The sequence below is a fragment of the Vicia villosa genome, linkage group LG5 (genome assembly GCF_029867415.1).
Source record: "Vicia villosa cultivar HV-30 ecotype Madison, WI linkage group LG5, Vvil1.0, whole genome shotgun sequence".
Lineage (NCBI taxonomy): Eukaryota > Viridiplantae > Streptophyta > Magnoliopsida > Fabales > Fabaceae > Vicia > Vicia villosa.
In genome coordinates this window covers 102784411-102797858 of record NC_081184.1, presented here as the reverse complement: position 1 = coordinate 102797858, position 13448 = coordinate 102784411, and the positions used below count along the sequence as shown (strand labels likewise).

Sequence of the window (13448 nt, the reverse complement as noted above, 5' to 3'; positions counted from 1 at the left end):
AAAAGAAAGAAAGGAAATGGTGGTATAATAGAACAATGCATTCAAAACAAAGAAAAAAATATGAAAACGAAAAGAAAAAGTTCAATGAGATGTAAAATCAAAAGACAAAAGAAAGAATGCATTGTAGTGTGTCATAATCAAAAGGGAGAGATAAGAATGTGCTTGTGTAAATATTGTAATCGACTAAATGCTCTTCATGCAATTGTCCCTTTTTGATTCATTGGCCATGTATAAATGTCACTTGTTTGGAACCAAGCCAAGTTACAACCGAAAAAGTCCTCGTGGTCTTTGTTTCTATCATTTTTGTTACTTAGTTTAGATGAATGTATGAATTGTCTTGAATGTGCACAATTGCTAGGGAGAGTGATAAGTCCTTTGTGCTACCATGATTATAGAACTTTGTCCTTCATTTTTGAAGTTGATTGTAGGTGATTCAAGTTTGAACATCATTTTGATAAATGCAAGTGTGGTGAAGTGTTTGTATTTAGAACTTAACTCATATTCATGTTTTGATCTTGTACAAGCAAGGGATGGTTATGGAGCATGCATGTAAGTCAAGTTTGAACCATTCTCTTTATGTTACTAACTTTGTAAATATTATTTTTGTGCTTGTTGAGTTGTTCTTGTTTGAGGACAAACAAAGGTCAAAGTTGGGGAGAGTTGTTAGAATCCAAAATGTGGATAATTGTTGATAACTTTTGTGGTATTTTGATAACTTTTCTCAAGTCTTTTCAATGTAATTACGGTTCGTAATGTGCAAATAAATAAAATCGAGTTTATTAGTAAATATAGTATTTATAAGCTTTTCTTATGTTTTTTTGTAGGTTTTATGCATTGTGGGAAGTATTAGGAGGTAAAGAGGCATTTTGGAGCAAGTTTGGAGGCCAAAGGAAGAAGTTGTGTGCAGCAAGGGCCGCTCAGCAGCGTGGAAGCGCGCTTTCCAGGGGCGAAAGGAAAAATTGTGTTCAGCAAGGTCCGCTTAGCGGCCTCAGCCCGCTTAGGGGCCTCTAGCATGGAAGCAGATATTTTCACAGGTCCGCTTAGCGGCCGTCTGTGCGCTAAGCGGAGGTACTTTTTCAAGTGGCTACTTTTAGGCACTTAGAGATATTTTGAGGGTGGATCTTATCTTGTTTTTCATTCTTACCAACCACACACTCTAGGGCAAGATAAGAAGAGAGAAAAACTCATAATCATTCAAGATTTCTCAAGCATTTTCTTCATCATCTTTGGATTTCTATGCTAGGAGATCTTGTGTTGATGTTTGTTGTTGAAGCTATGGATAGCTAAACTTCTCATGTGTCAAGATTAGAGGTAGTTAGCTTGTATAGTATGTATTTAGCTTGATCTTTTGTATATGAACCTTGTTGATGATTAATATAAGGTGAATATCTTTGTATTCATGTTTATATGTTGTTTTGATACACTATTGAGAGATATGTTTCAATTCTTGACCTAAAGGGTATTCATCTATCAATAATCAAACTCTAGAGATAGATTTGTAAGTTGATAATCACTTGTATCAAACTTTAAAGGTTATTATGTCAATTGTCGGCATGAGAGATCATCTGACGGTTAATATAATAACAATCACGATACTGCTTTAGAGATAAACGATATCGAGAGGATACGTGATTGTATTAATCATTGATATGTTCATATACATGATCATCAGAGTACATACCAAAGCAAGCTAATGAAAACTAATCTTGACACAGTTTTACCAAACCGTTTTTAAACCCTAAGTTATTGTCTTTAATTTCTTTTCATGCTATTTATCTTTTATGACACTAAAAACATGCAGAATCTTAACTCAAAATACACTAAGCTGTAGAACGGCGATAATATTGCATCAATCCCTGAGGAGACGATACTAGAAATACTTATCATATACTTTCTAACACCTGGGTATCATCTGCACAAATCCAAATTGCCGCATGCACCGCTCAGGGAGATACCAGACCATGATGGTAGTCCCGCATGCCAACCAGCCAGAATATAGAGATATGCCGTCAAAGGGGACAATCTGAGTGTAGTCTCTGAACGGCCTCCAGGTGACGTCATCGTGCATCGTGCGGTCCAAGTACCCACGGTATGGTCCCACCGCATTGTTCCCCCTCTGGAGAACGTATCTGGCGGCCCTGGGCATGGCGTCAACGTACGCAGGATCGATGAGGAAGCCGTGGATGCGGGAGAAGTAGGAGATGATCCAGCTCTGAAACATAAATAAATACGAAACATAAGTAAATACGAAACACAAATACAAAACATAAATAAATACAGAACAATTAAAATGAAACGTACCGTGAGTAGTGTGCAGGATCCGGTCAACTGCCTCGTTCTCCAGTTGGAGGCCTCATTCAGCTTCTGGTATAGGTATGCCAGAGTAGCTGCCCCCCAGTTCCACTGGTGAACGGTGGTCAAGTCCATGAAGTAGCGGAGGTAGGTCACGTCGACGTACCTCGCACTCTTGTCCACAAAGATCGCAACGCCTACCACATGCATGTACCAGCACCGGAGAGCGCAGCCACGGTGATAATGTGTAAATTGCTCGTCACCCGCATCCTCGGCCTCGGCCGCCGCCACCAGGTGGTGCTCGAAGTAACGGTTCAGTGTGGTGAACCGGATATGAGGCCCAGATGTCGTGGCACACTCAAAGTCAGCAACTTTGGGCTCCATACCCAAATAGAGCGCCATCCACTCAGTGGCTTCGACCCTCTGGATCCGGGAGTGGGTCAACAGTGGCCCCCTGATCGGCAAGTGGAGAAGACACTGCACATCATGCAAGGTGATCGTCATCTCCCCAACCGGCAAGTGGAAAGAAGACGTCTCCTTGTGCCACCGCTCCACAAAAGCCCCCTGCATGCCGTGGCTGATGGTGGTGTACCCCGTCATGCAGAGCCCACTGAGCCCTGAACCTCTCACAGCGTCGTTAAACCACTCGGCAGTCGATTTAAACAGACTGAAAATCTTTCGGGCATGGTTCACCATTTTCAACGGCTCTCTCTCCTGTTACAAAAAAACAAATAAAAAGTATGTTAAATAGACGGTTAATAAAATATTGAATAAACGTCTAAATTATAAACAGTTAAATAATGTAGTCGGGCAAATTATAAAAAATACCTCTCCCTCACAAATCCCCGAGCGACGTGGTCGCGGTAGGATATCAGCACGGAAGTGTCAATGGGCCCTCCCGGGTAGCTGTCCTCCTGCTCATCCTCCTCCCCAAGTGGAGGGTCAATATCCGGTACATCCTCCGCCTTGTGGTATGATACTGCCACCTCCTCCTCCTCCTCCTCCTCCTCCTCCTCTCGTTGGCGGGAAGAAGATACCCGAGCCAGACGACTCCTCGATCCAGATGTAGAGGTACCCTCGTCCATCACCACGGGAACTCGCATACGTCGTCCCCGGCCCTGCCCCCGTCCCCGTGTCGACGCCAGCTGCGCCGCCCGCTCGCGTCTAGTCGACGCAGTCTGGGTCTCTCTACCCTGTCTGATGCGTGCTAGGTTGTCTGACATGTTCCTGAAAACAATTGAAATCGATTAATATGCGAGACAACATAAAGAACTAAAAAAATTACACTTCTGATACAATTCGGAAGTTCATTTCCGAAACTGGGAATGGAGGTGTTTTCGGAAATGAACTTCCGAAACACCCCTGCGAAGAACTTCTCTGCAACCTCCAATGGTAGACCCCAAAATCCTAAAACATAACTAATTTTATTCATTCTAAACAACCTAAATAGCAGTTTAAAGTTTGACTAATGGATCTAAACAACCTAAACAACCCTAATAGAGATATAATAATGGATCTAAAAGTAGAAAAAATGCACTAAACTTACCACTAATAGAGTTTGGGATGATTTAGATTGAGATTGGAAGAAGATGTTGGTAATCTCGGATACTTCACACTTGCTTTTTGCAGAAATTTTGAAGAGAGGTTGAGTTTATAATAGGATTAGGGTTAAATGAATGGGGGAGGGGGCTGTTTTGCTTAATTTGCAAAACGCCTAGTATTTCGGAAATGAACTTCCGAAATGCTGTTTTCGGAAATGAACTTCCGAAATAAGACAATTTTTTCAAATAAAAGGCGCTTTCGGAGATGCATCTCCGATAACACCTTTTTCTTGCATTTCGGAGATGCATTTCTGAAGTCAGGGGTAGTTTGGGTTTTTCACCAGAGGTGGGCTAGAAGGTTGGGAGGTCTATAAAGAAATTTTCTTAAGATTTTTAAGATATTTGGTTCAAAGCTTACTATTAAAAAAGAGAATAAAAATAGAATTTGTAGAGAAGAAAATAAAAAAATATAAAAAATAAGAAAGTAACAAAAAAATTAATAAGTTTAATCTACATGTTCTTAAGGGACTATCAAAAGAAAATGGAATAAACTTAAAGAGGCAAAATCAAGCAATTGGTAAATTTTCAGGGGTTAAAATCAAACAATTGAAACTTGGAGGGTCAAAATCAAACAATTGGAAAACTTGAAGGACCAAAATCAAGCAATTGAAATTTGAGGGACTAAAGTCAAACAATTGGAAAACTTGAGGAGGCAAAACTGCATTTAAGCCTATTTTTTTTCAAACTGGTTTTTTTCCTATTTTTAAACCGTGACTAGACTGCAATGTCAGATTTTATTTTTTATTTTTCATTTTCTAAATACAAAATTAATTTTTAATTTTAATTTTTTTAAACAATTCTAATTTAATAATATCAAAAAAGTCAAAATTATTTTTTATAAAGAATCGAACCCAAGATTTTTAAACAAAAGTCTTAAGTCTTTACTAATAGGTCAATATTTATTCATGACATATATTTTCCATGATTTCTAGTAATATTAAATAATTCTGAATTTAAAATAAAAATTACAAAATTTGTACCAATAGGATCTCGAATCTAAGTCCATTAAATGATAATAACTATACAACTAGACAAATGATCAATTTCTATTATTAATATTCTTAATGATGAATACTTAACTAAATAATTTAGAAGAAACGTGTACTTATTCCAAATAACATACAAATAAATGTTTATTAATTTCAAATAATACACAAATTTAAAAATAAAATTATTTATTTAATCATATAGAAATAAATTATATTAAATTTGATTGAAATTAAACAACACATAAATAAATATTTACTTATTTCAAACTAAATTAAATTAAACAATAAATAATTAATTTAATACTAATTCAATTAATTGTTAAAATATTTAATAAATTTAAATTAAATAATTAATTAATTTTTAGAAATATTTAATTAATTCAAACTAAATAGCGATCAACTAATTTAATAGTAATTCAATTAAAGATTAATTTATTTCTATTTGATTAAATATAATTTTTTAAATTTTATTTAGTTATATCAAATATTAAATATAGTATTTAAAATTTAAAATAAATAAATAATTAATCAAATAGAATATTGGTACAAATTTTGTAATTTTTGACTTCATTAGTTAAAATTTTGTAATTTGCAATAGTGATGAGAATTTATCATTTAACGAATTTAGGTTTGAGACCCATTACTACAAATTTTATAATTATTTATCATGAATTAATACTGGCATAGTGGTAAAGACGTTGTTTTAAGGTCTTGCGTTTCATTCTTTATAAAAAATAATTTTAGCTTTTTTATATTATTAAATTAGAAATTGTCAGCTCTTCAATACGCTTTTTAAATAATCAATTTTTCATCTCTTGCATGTGTTACTTATTAATAAATAATTAAGTTGTTACCTCTTCGATATGCATTAACGTTGCTTTTCATTTGAAATTTTTTCCTTTCTATTACTAATAGCCAAAAGATAAATAAAAAAAAATTAATGAAATTTATTACATAAAATAATAAACTTTTACGATCATAAAGTACTGATTAGTGACATTTAACATTAATTCCAATTTAATAAACATCCCCTAGCAACTTGTGCTAAAACTATTTATCTGAAGTTAGCACCACATATTCCACTTATAAAGTGGTCAATAACTATTATGTAAATGAAGAAAAATATGGCTCAAACTCACATAATTGTTTATGTGTTGATCATCTTTCTTTCTTTAGTTTTTGCTGTAACCAATGGTGGTATGTAACTTTTCACACAATGTTCAACTTTATTTTATACATCTTATTAACATTTTTGTTTTCATTATTTGACGATGCAGCTATCTTTCGTTGCATGAAGGACATCGATTGTCCAGAAAAGTCTCTCGGACAAATGAAGTGCATTAGAAAATTTTGTCACTACACTTGGAATAACAAATTAGTTTAAAGGAGATGTGATTGATAATTATCATCTAATAAAAAATTAATAGTATACATTAAAATAATTTTAAAATAAAAATATGATTTAGCAGAATACACATCGATGATGATTATCAATATAAAATTATTTTATATAAATGGTGTATATTTTCTTTTCTCATTACAAATTGAGTTCAAAAATAATTATTTAGTTTTAAATTAATATATCTTTATTTAATTTGTATGTCATAATGTTTATACTTTTATAATTTATTTCAAATTTTGATTTATGTTTCTTTAGTTCTTTGATTTTATGTTAAGGTAGCATATTATTATATTATACAATGTATTATTCTCAAGGCCGGGCGGGCTCTATGCATGTGCAGGAAGTGCTACAGCACAGGTCCCAAATTTTGGGAGGCTCCAAAATTTTAAAAGATTCAATTTTTTTATAATTATTAATTAAAATAAATAAAATGTTATAATAAAAATTCAATAAATCAAAAAAATGTTATCATAAAATCTTAATACATACAAAAATTGAAATAGATCAAAATTTTAAATAATTATAATTAAATATATTATTGATTAATACATAATTTTATTCTTATATGTCTTTTTAAATTAATATAAATGTATTTATATTTAAATTTGAGTCTATTTTTGAAATTAGCACAGGACCTCTGCTTTAATTGGGCCGGTCCTGATTATTTTAGGTGTTTGCTGATAGAAGTTATCAGAAACAAGAACGTCATGATATAATTGTAATTATAATAAACTACTTTAATAAATAAAGGCAATTTATAATTATGAAGATCAATAATTTTTTATGCTTCTATATTTAGTATGTACTGTCTATAAAATATCATTGAAAAGAGTTAAACCTACAACTCATGTCACAAATTCACATCATTTCGATAAATCAAACGATAAAGTGTTTGTGTTTTCATAAAAAACAAGAATTAGCAAATACAAGTGTTTTCCATTTCAATGAAAGTATATTAAATTTGTACCCTTAGTAAAATCTTAGTCTTATAATTGTAATAAACGGAGCTAAAAATTTTTTAAAAAAATTATTGTCATTAATGTCACCTTAATAAAATTACCACATTTCCTAATTTCTTAAGTCACAAAGAAAGTAGACATGCAAGACATCAATGTGAAAGTTATCTTTTTAAATAGAAAAATCTTTGATTCCTGAAATTTTAAGCATGAGATGAAGTTATTCTTGTATTTTTTTTATAATTTTCAAATTTATAATCACAAAGATTCTCTGTAATTCGTGAAATCAACTAAGTGCATTATTTACAGTTTTCTAAAAATAATGATTTTGCATAATATAATCACTATTGGAAATGTTTCTTCTCTAAAAATAAATCACCAAAGGCACGAAATACAAAGATGTATTACTCTCATCCATTTCCTTGTCCTACAATGAGTAATCTATTTAAAATAATCAAGTATTTCAAAAAGAATGACCTATTTTAATTTATAATAAAAATTAATTTCTTTTTTTCCAATGGTACCATTTAATTATTATCAATTTCATCATTCCCAATATATGATAAATGGTACTCCCTCCGTCTCACAATAGGTGTCCTCGTTCCAATTTTTATTTGTCTCAAATTATTTGTCCATTTAAAGTAACAATGTAATATTTATTATTTCTTTCCACTAACTTACCCTTATTTATTGTATTTTAATTTATTTAAGTACTCCACTAACTATTATTACTAAGGTTATTTTAGTAAATGAGACTCATTTTATCATTGAAATCAACATAATTAATCATTTTCTTAAAAAATGTGAAAATCTCAAAGAAGACACCTATTGTGAAACGGAGGGAGTATACTTTAGTAAAAACATCATTTTCTCTCTTTAATTATTACATTTCTTTAATGTGTCAAATGATCAACTAGATCACTAATTATGGGACTTAATTATGGGACTGAGGAAGTATTTGTCATCTATAACATCACTATGAAAAAGAAGAGAGAGAAACTTTAACTTTTCTCAAAGTTTATTTTGTTTGTACGTTGAAGTTCTACCAATGTGTCTTCATCATCCAAACATTCTTCACTATGGAATGCAAAAAAATAGACACATGAAATGCTCAAATCAATATTTTTCTTCAAAATGGGATGCTCAAAAGAGTCCAAGCAGGCTGAAAGAAGATAGAGGTAGCTCATCTTTTTTATTCACTGAGTTCCCTTTGGACTTCAAAGCGAAAGAGATGTAAGCGGTTTTTAGGGATTATGGAGAGATTGAATATTAATACCCTCTAAGAGAGATGTTAGGGGAAGAAGATACAATTTTGTTTGTTTTTTCAATCTTAAGGAGGAGAGGTTATTGGCTACAAAACTTGACAACATATTCATACAGAAGAGGAAGTTCATGCAAATATCCCACAATTCAAGAGAACCAATCACATAAATATCTTCTGGAAGAAGGATCCAAGGGGAATGGCTCAAGACAAGGGAAAGAAGTGCTTAGATAAAGGTCTATCTCAGTCGTGGTTTTCACGAGATAAATTGGTGATCGATGGTATTTTTTTGCTCATGCAGTGGGGAAGGTTAGTAATGCACAGTCCAACTGAGAGGGGGTGTTGTCCAAGATAGTTTCATTTTTGGTGGAAGATGATATGCTCTCTATGTTTTCAAAAGCGTAAGTAGGTTTCATGAAGAACTCGGGGATGTGGTATAATATACAGGAAGCTTTAACATTAAAGGATATTTCCCCATAAAGGTATAACATATAGGAGCAAATATTTGTTTGTTAGAAGAAAGAGAAGAACGGGAATTGGAGTATCTAGTGTCAAAAGCTAAAGAGTGGCGTAATCAATGGATTAAAGACATCAGAAAGTGGAGTCCATAAGGTGTGGATAATGAAAGAACAACTTGACGGAGATGTTATGGCATAGCATGCCATTCATGGAGTCCCATGTTTTTTGAACTTATTGCTTCATAGTATGGTGTTTATCTTTGCACAGATGAGGAAGACAAACAAGATTTCGAAATTTGATGTTTCTAGAATTCTAATTTGTACTAGTTACAATGATGTTCTAAATAAGGTTCACAAAGTGGAGATTAATGGGGTTTTATTCAGCATTAAAATGGTTGAAGACTCTCAGGGTTCTTTAAGGATTGTTTTACCTTCCTTGACTAAGGCTTCACCGTATCAAGCATTGTTGGATTCAGAGTCAGCGTCGATGGATTCTCTAGAAGATTAGCTCAGGGAAGAAGGAGATTTGTCAATCAATCGGAATTATGTTAGGTTCTCAATGGGTTCTTTGTTATGATGTGAATCTTTGTCTGATTCCGATGTGAATCATGGTAACATGAGGTTTTGGGAGCAATTGAATAGGGATATCGTTGAAAAGGTGTGGTTGGCGGTGTCTTCTCTAGGGGTATCAGGAGTAGAGAAAGATTTAGTTTATCAAGAAGAAATTCGAGGTATGGAGTTCTGAGACTTCTAAGGAAAGAACAGAAGGGAGGTGAATTCAATATATCATCAATGAATATCATACATTTCAATATCATAGAGGGTAATTCTCTGAAAATAAAGAGAATTCAAAGTTTAATCCAAAAAGGCACTACTACAAAATGCGCTTTTAACCTCGGACGCGAAATACATTTTACCTCGGCTACATAAGCGAGGTAACGAAGAGCTTCATGAAAACTAATGACTTAACACCTCGGTTTTTAAAACACAGGGGGATAAATTTATTTGCATGTAGGTTTGAACCTCATCATCTGCACTTTTATGATTTACAAAACTAACTCCTCATACATCTCAATTAATCAATAAAAGTGAAGTGTAAGATACCATGTTTTTTGAATTAAAACTCGTTACTTTGTTTACATAGAAAATTAATAAAATAATTTGTTTACAAACTACATTGTTTACACATAATATTAAAATAAAAATTAATTTTTCCATGAAGATCATATATTAGATCTTTGAATCCTTGATATTTGGGCAAAATCAAATGATGAGAACCACTATATTCTCAATTTCTTTGTTATTCATTTGTTTTTGATATAAACAAAAAAAAAAGGTTAGATGAATAAATGATTTTATGCTCAAATAAATATTTAAGAACACAAACCTTAAACCCAAATAACTTTCTGCTCTTGCAATCCATCAAAGAAAACTCTTCATGGCAAATACTAATGCAAACCTTAAAGTGGAGGATGTAGATAGTTTCTAGCGCTTCAATATGTTTCATTATCAATTTTAGATATCATAATACTTTTACAATGGAAGTGTTTTAGATTTCACACGCATCACTAATGATAGTGTCTTGAGCGTTTATACTCATGAAATGGACATCACATATTTGTTTAAGGACGGTGATCAATATCCTCAATTATCACGCTGAATTATCCCCTCTGTTTTATTAAAAACCAATGTGAAAAAACTTTTTTTTTACATTACAATCTTTCCACTAAATATTAAAACACAATATAAAACAAATCTAGATTCTTGGAGAACAACAAATATTTGTTGTAAAGAGTTATCTATTCCAAACATTTGAAAATGTTATATGGATTGCATGCATCCAATTTCTAAAGGAGTTATCTTTTCCAACCATTGGAAAATATTTTTCTCAACTTGCAATCCATCATAAAGAATTTTTTTCGAATTTCTTTAAGTTCCAAGATTTTATTATCTTAGGCAAATGTGTTCATGGCAATATTCCATTTTTGAGAATAAATTTTTCAATATTATCAACTGAGGAAAGCAAGGATGTTTTCTTTGATTGACAATATTTCAAGGTTATTCAAAAAATATTTTGTTCAAGATAGAAAAACATTTAATATTGAATATCCCAAAAACGTTAAATGCAACAACAAAGATTCAAAGCGAGATCCCTTATAGCTATAATCCCTTGATTTTCAAAAAAAAAAAAAAGAGTGGATAGGTTTATTATTTTTTATGGATAAAACATGACACTCACTTAAAAATATGTTATATCGGTTTTTGTGAAAACTAAGGGAAAATGTTGTTTATTTTTAAAACAAATCAAACATGACACTCCCAAGACCTATACTATCGGTTTTTAGCATGTTCAAGGTGAAAGTTTCATCATAAAAATTGTTATTTGTAGTAATGAGGTAAGACTGATTTAAGTTTTATTTAATAATAAAAAAGGTAAAATATTCATTTTGGTTCCTTAATTTTTTTTTTTTGTCACTTTCGTCTCTTAACTTTTAAAATGTTTTATTTTAGTCCTTTTTATCTAATTAGCGACGAAAAAACTTTGAAATCGGTTGTTAAATCTATCTCTAATTAGACAAAAAAGACTAAAATAAAACGTTTTAAAAATACATATAAGAATGTTTATATTATTTGAGTTAATGTGTTTTTCTGTTTTATTATTTGAAATAAATGTTCTGTAAATCATGCGTTATAAAAAAATGAATTTTTTGGGGGCTTTTAGGATGTCACATTGGAGATAAAAAAAATTGAGATTAGAGATTAATGTGTTGCCTTATAAAAAAATGAAATTATTTGAGTTAATGTGTCGCCCTGTTGTATAATATTAATGTTTCTTTTAGTAAATATTATTAATTGATGTAGAATTGTCATCTCTTCAATGCATTATTTGTATAACCAATTTTCATCTCTTCGATGTGATTTATAAATAAGCAAATTATTGTCTCTATGTGTTATTTATACAACTAAATTTTTTATATTCGATTTTGTTTATCATTTGAGATTTTCCCTTTTCTATTACGAATAGCTAAAAGATAAATAAAGGTTATTTTTTCTGAATTTAGAACGACATGGAAATTCCATTTATAAAGTGGTAAAAAACTATTGTGTAAATGAGAAAAAATATGGCTCAAATTCACATATTTGTTTACGTGTTGATCATCTTTCTTTCTCTAGTTTTTGCTGTAACTGATGGTGGTATGTAATTTTTCACACAATGTTCAATTTTTTTTATACATTATATTATGTAACCTTTTATTAATTTATTTAAAATTATTTGACAATGCAGCTATCTTTGGTTGCGAATATGACATCGATTGTCCAACAAGGTTTTTCACAAAAATGAAGTGCGTTAAAAATTTGTGTTATCACACGTTTGAATAACAGATTGAGTTTGGAAATAATTATGTTATTTTTAATTATATGTTATAATGTTTACTTTTATAATATATTTCTAATTTTGAGTTATGTTTCTCTAGTTCTTGGATTTTTATGACAAGCAAACATATTATTATATTATACAAGTATTATTTTATTTGTATGTTATTTTATTTGTATGCTGATAGATGATACCACAAATTAAACAACAACGTTAGAGTATAATTATAATTATAATAAGCCACTTCAATAAAAAAAAAGGCAATTTATAAGTATGAAGATCAATAATTTGATAAAAAAAAAAACAATTATTAAATTATCATTAGTGTCACTTTAAAATTTCCATATTTCCTGGTTTGTTTTTTTAAAATCACAAGGAAAGTAGACATACAAGACATGAATGTAGTGTTTTAAAAATCGGACCGGGCCGGTTGGACCGGTTGAACTGGGAACCGGCCAGATAATCGGTCTGGTTCAGTTGCTGGATCATATATGTCATTGAATCGGTGTGAACCGGTCAAAATCAATATAAACTGCTAAAACCGGAAAAACCGGCAATTTTCATGAACCGGTGGTTTGATTGCATTTTAACAAAAAAATTATTTAAAATATTAAAACGACGCCATTTTAATTATTTTCATGAAAATAAAAATAAAAATAAAAGAAATAAAAATAAAAAACTTAAATAAAAAATAAAAAATAAAAATAAAGATGTTGCGGACGGTTGACTTTGTTGCATGTGGTTTTGATATTGAAGAAAGAGGTCCCAACATTTACATAATTTCCTTCCTTTAAATTATATTTAGTAAACGGCAGTCCCACCGGTGAATTTCGTGTAGGGCGAGGCCTTAGACAAGGCGATCCCATATCCCCATTCTTATTTCTGATAGCAGCGGAGGGGCTGGATATGATGTTGAAGAAAGCTACTCAAATTGGCAACCTTGTCGGATACAACTTTGGTAACCAATCCGTGAGTATATCCCATTTGCAGTTTGCCGACGATACACTGATAGTTGGTCCTAGCACCCTTGAGAACATAGCTACCATTAAAGCAATTTTGCATCTGTTCGAGTTAGTATCCGGAATGAAAATCAATTTCCATAAAGGCCATATC

General features: G+C 31.6%; 1 long non-coding RNA gene across 1 annotated transcript; it reads left to right on the top strand.

Annotated features, from left to right (window-relative positions):
* The first annotated feature begins 5844 nt into the window (after window positions 1–5844).
* On the top strand, window positions 5845–6476 carry LOC131606948 (uncharacterized). Its single transcript, XR_009285125.1, has 2 exons — window positions 5845–6079; window positions 6160–6476. It is a non-coding gene; the product is annotated as an uncharacterized LOC131606948 (long non-coding RNA).
* The last annotated feature ends 6972 nt before the right edge of the window (window positions 6477–13448 follow it).